Raw genomic sequence first — 6,000 nt, forward strand, 5'->3', positions numbered from 1 at the left:
GCTGTTTTTATATTGGTGTTGTGTTGTTGTGGTATTGTGGGAATTATGTGTAGATGTTTTGATGGGTTGTTACTTGTGTGATTATGTTATGGTGTTGAAGTGCTCTTGTGATGCCTAGTACCTGTTCTAAGGGTGTTGTTTTTTCAGTGTTAATTGTGTGAAGAAATGTTACAAAGCATAGAAGTCATGGCATTAAGCTCTTCATCTACATCTGCCCCTGAAATCTTTCACTCACTATTGCCAATTTTTCAGAGGAGAAGATTATGAGCATTGGAGCTATCGAATGAAGAAATTCTTCAGGTCACAGAGTTTGTGGAACGTTGTGGAAAATGGTATAAAAAAGGAGGAAACAAAGGAAAACGATTTGGAGAATGATGTAAAAGCTCTATTTTTGTTACAACAAGCTGTTGATGAGACTATTCTTCACAAGATAGTGAGATTTGATACAACAAATGAAGCATGTGATCATATTAAAAATGAAAATCAAGGTACTTCTCGAAATTATTTCAGTAAGACAGCTAACATTAAGGCAAAAGTTTGATTTATTACAGATGAAAGAAGAAGAGTTAGTGCAACAGTATTTTACTAGAGTTTTGGTTGTTGTTAATCAAATTAGAGGAATGGGTAGTGAATTAAAGGAAGCTGATATGGTGTTGAAAGTTATGAGAAGTTTATCTTCAAGATTCGTGCATAATGTAACCTCAATTGAAAAAGCAAGAGACATGGCTACAGTGACTTTAGATTAATTGAGTAGTGCTCTACAAGCTCATGAAGCTAGATGTAATCAGTTTCTGAGAAGCATGAAGATAGAACCTTTGTAATTCAAGGAGAAATAAGAGGTGGTAGAAATGTGCAAAGAGGAAGAATTAGAGGTTTTAAAGGAAGAGGTAGAACTAATGGCAGCTGGAGAGGGAGTGGTTACATTGATCAAAGGAAAGGTGGTCAAAGACAGCAGTTTACTTCTGAGAGTAATATATAGCAGAGAGAGGTAGAGTTGGTTCAAGGCCATTTGGAAGATTTACAAGAAGTTAGAGACAATTCAGTGGGTAGAGATTAAATAGAGGAGGTTTGTAGAATATACAGTGCTTTAATTGTAAGAAATATGGCCATACTCAGTCACATTGTTGGTCTCAAAATAGAAATTTTGAAAGGGGGTTCATGTTCTAATGCTTAGGAGGAGGAAAATTATGGTGAATATAGTAATATGTTCATTGTACATGAAGGGGAAAACATTGGTGATTCTTCTATTTGGTTATTAGATAGTGGATACTCAAATCATATGACAGGTATAAAGGATTTGTTTTACAATTAAGACGAATCAATTAGGCATTCTGTGAAATTGGGTAATGATAGTGAAGTTGAGGTACTAGGAAGAGGCTCAATGATAATCATACCATAAGGAGGAATTAAGAAACTGATACACAATGTTAAATATGTTCCATAGTTGGCTATAATTTATTGAGTCTTGGGCAGTTAACAACATGTGGATATGATATTGTGTTTAAAAGGAATTGGTGTAGAATTGTGAATGCTGCAGGTGATTCAGTGTTGATGTTTCAAAGAAACAGTAACAATCTGTATCCTATAGAATTCTCCTCAAGTTTTGAGCAAGTGAATTTGGTTAGTAGAGAAGAAAATTTTTCTTTACTATGGCATGAAAGGTATGGGCATTTACATTTTCAAGGGTTGAAAGTCTTCAACCAGCAGAAGCTTGTATTTGGTATGCCAAAGGTAAAGCTAATAGATTGCTGTGAATATTGTGTGCATGGCAAACAAACCAAACTACCATTCTCATCTGGCAGATCATGGAGGGCAAAGCAAAAATTGCATCTTGTGTATGCAGATGTTTGTGGACCAATGCAAACAGAATCACATGGTGGCAGTAAGTATTTTTGGTTATTTGTGGATGACTACACTAGAATGAGTTGGATGTATCTACTCAAGTACAAACATTAGGTGTTTTCTTATTTCAAGCAATTCTTAGCCTTTGTTGAGAGCCAATCAGGCCAAAAACCAAAAATTCTTAGAACAGATAGAAGTGGAGAATTTGTTTCTAAAGAATTTGATAGGTTTTGCTTAGATCATGGAATTAAACATGAATTAACTGTTTCTTATACTCCTCAGCAGAATGGAGTTGTTGAGAGAAAAAATAGAACTCTTGTTGAAAGAACTAAAAGTATGTTAAATTCCAGTAGTTTGCCAAATACTTTCTGGGCAGAAGCAATTGTTACTGCAGTATATCTTTCTAATATTTCTCCTACACAGGAAGTTTTGAATAAAACCCCATATGAAGCATGGTTTAATGTTAAACCCAACGTGAATCATTTAAGAGTATTTGGCTGCATACAATACACACATTTGCCTGCTCAGAATTTATAGAAGCTAGATAGAAGGGCTTTCAAAGGCATTTTTGTTGGTTATTGTACTAATACTAAAGGCTACATGATTTATGAACCACAATCTAAGAAGCTTGTGATTAGTAGAGATATGAAATTCTCTAAAATTGATTCTTGGCAGTGGAGTGAAAATAGAGTTTCTACTAAGGCAATTGTGTTACCTGACATGAGAACAACATTGAAGTCTACAGCAGGGTTAGAAACTGAGATTCAGAAAATTCATTTGTAGGAAATGGCAAAAATGGTAGTGGCCATAGTAGGAATGGCAGTTCACCAAATGGGCAATCAAAACATTTTAGTGAATCAAGTGTTGATAAATCACTTATACATAGGGTAGAACATTGAAAGAAATTTATGAAGGCTGTACTTTTGCATTGATTGTTATTGATCCAAAAACATATGAAGAAGCAATGAAATTAGTACATTGGAGAGAAGCAATGGTAGATGAAATAAAAACTATAAAGAAGAATAAAACTTGGGCTTTGTGTAACCTACCTACAGATAGAAAAGCTATTGGTGTGAAGTGGGTGTACAATACCAAATATACACCAAATGGTGAAGTTGAGAGGTATAAGGCCAGACTTGTTACAAAAGGTTATTCTCAGGAATATGGGGTTGATTATGAGGAAGTGTTTGCTCCAGTGGCAAGAATGGATACAATCAAGATGATCTTGGCTTTTGGTGTTCAAAGGAGGTGCCCAATTTACCAATTAGATGTGAAATATGCTTTTTTGAATGGTAAAATTGAAGAAGAGGTGTATGTGTCTCAGCCCAAAGATTTTGAAGTACAAGGTAAAGAAGGTCAAGTATACAAGCTGTTTAAAGCTTTATATGGACTGAAACAAGCTCCAAGGGCATGGTATGAAAGGTTAGATGGTTGGTTTATTTTACAAGGGTTTCATAGAAGTCTGACAGAATACACACTATATAAGAAACTGGAAAATCAGTCTGAGATACTGCTGGTATGTATATATGTGGATGATTTAATCTGTTTGGGATCATCAGTAGAAACTGTCAAGCAATTTAAAGAGGCTATGAAAAGTGAATTTGATATGACTGACTTGGGTTTGATGAAATACTTCTTGGGTTTGGAAATAAGTCAGAGTGAATATGGTGTGTATGTATCTCAAAAGAAATATGCTAAAGATTTATTGAGACAGTTTGGTATGCAAGGTTGCAAGTCTGTGGGGGTTCCAATAAGCCAAAGCACAAAATTACAGTTGAATGAAGATGAAGAGAGAACTAATGCAACTATTTATAGAAGTCTAATGGGTAAGATCTTATATTTGACTCACACTAGGCCTGATTTAGTATATGTTGTCAATTTACTTTCTAGACATATGGCTTAACCTACTAAAATTTAGTTTGGGGCTGCTAAGCATGTGTTGAGGTATATTACTGGCACTTCTGATTTTGGGATTCAGTATAACAACAATATAGAATGTGTGCTTGAAGGATATTGTGATAGTAATTGGAGTGGTGATACTCAAGCTAGAAAGAGTACATCAGGTTTTGTTTTTAATCTGGGTTGTGGGGCTGTGTGTTGGTCATCCAAGAAGCAAGAGATAGTGGCCTTATCCTCTACAGAAGTTGAATATATCTCTTTGAGTGCAACATGCTATCACAGTATGTGGATGGAGAAAGTATTCACTGATTGTAATTTAGTTATGATGTTGTAGTTCAAATCTGGTGTGACAATAATTCATGTATTGCAATTGCTAAGAACCCCACTCATCACGGAAGAACAAAGCATATGGATGTTAAATTTTATTACATTTGAGAACTTGTGGCAAAGAAGAAGTTTCAGTTGAATTTCTATACTACTGATATGCAGGTTGCCGATATTTTCACAAAGTTCTTGGGTGTTCAGAAGCACAGGCAATTCAAGGTGAAATGGGTGTCTGTCAGCTTCAATCAAGGGTGGATTTTGTTAGATGTGATTGAAGATAGCTGAATTGTAAAGAAGCTATGGTGATGAGCAAGATTGAATTAAAGAGACTGTCCTGGTGGAAATAGAATGCGATCAAGGGGTAAGAGTGACATTTCAAGTGTTTGAATGTCAGTTATTTTCATTGAGGGTTGAGAGGGAAAGAGCGCGCGACTGAGATTAATTCTATTAAGATGATTGGTTTAAGGTCGAAGTAGTCTCAAGATTGGTTTTTTAGTGGACGACCAGGATTGGATCATCGAAGGGGTGCGTGTTAGTTCGAGGCACTAGAGTTAGTCGGTTTTGTTAACCTGAGTGCACCACATTGTAGGGTGACTCATCGAACCGGTTTCTTGTTGGTCACTAAAGTTTCTATAATGATATAAAAGCTTAGTTCTTTTGTAAAATTCTAAGAGTTTTTTCTATTTGTTCTTTGAATGTCTCTTCTTGTATGAATTATCCTGGCTTGTAGAAGTGTTATTGGAGGTTGAGTTATATACGAAAGTTCTTCCTCATGAACTCTAGTTTCTATGTAGTGATTATAAATAACTCGATATGAATGTATTTTAATGGCTCCAGGAGAAGTACACCAATGAGAAGATAAGCATCCGGCGTGTCGTTAGGGATGGAGGTTCCCGTCGAGCTGAACAATGGATTGGCTAGGTGTTCTCTATTGTTCTTTATCAACATTTGTTAATCAAATCAAACTCTTCATCTATTTTAGATGATCTTGTTAAATTGTTGAAGTGGAAATTATGTTAATAAACAATACCTTTTTACAATGTTGGGTTTATTGTCAACTTCTGTGAAAATTTAATTCACCCAAATGTTCTAATTAAAAAAAAAAGCATAAGTTGCATGGGATGGAAGTGGTGGCATGATGAGTGCTGTAATGTAGACTTGGGAGCTTTATATATAGGATGGACATAGTGGCCACTTTACCTCTTAATAGGTATGGAAAACTCAAGACAAATGGCAAGAGGAAACTTTGTTTGTAGTTGATGTTAAATTGGTGTTTTCTCTTTGGTAAATAAATAGTATTTATTTCCAAAGAAGCATAAGTGGAGAATTTATGTTGTTTTTTTTAAAAAAAAACATTTTATGATGAGATAAATAAAAATGAACACTCTTGTATAACGTCAATAACAAAATACCTATCCCTAAGCAACGAAAAAAATGCTCATTGGCAACCGCTAAATTTGTTTCAAGGTGACTAGATTTTCTCAAAACAACAATGAGACATGCAGCTTGGTGACGAGGCATAGATAGTGACATATGATATATATATATATATATGTTATATGCTCACATATAAATGATGTAATAATATATATATATATACATGTAATAAAAAAATAATGAAATTTATAATTTGTAATCTTCTTTACTTGTACTCGAGCTCTTAATCGGAGTTTCCTAAGGCTTTAGCCTGGGATAATTAATAATAGAGGCTTGCCTCTATTAGGAATGGATGAGTCCACAATAAAATAGAACAAATAATATTTGTGATTCGATATATCTCATGGTGTCTTTTCATTGACATGACACCAACGCGAGTATTTTGGATCCCACAGTGATATGTGGTAGACCGATTCTTTTCTTAATTACTACTGTATTGAAGCACTTGTATGCAATTTCTAATAGGTCATGCTAGTAGTTTGACCTAGAAAGATGAAC

Source organism: Dioscorea cayenensis, chromosome 18 (assembly GCF_009730915.1).
Source record: "Dioscorea cayenensis subsp. rotundata cultivar TDr96_F1 chromosome 18, TDr96_F1_v2_PseudoChromosome.rev07_lg8_w22 25.fasta, whole genome shotgun sequence".
NCBI lineage: Eukaryota > Viridiplantae > Streptophyta > Magnoliopsida > Dioscoreales > Dioscoreaceae > Dioscorea > Dioscorea cayenensis.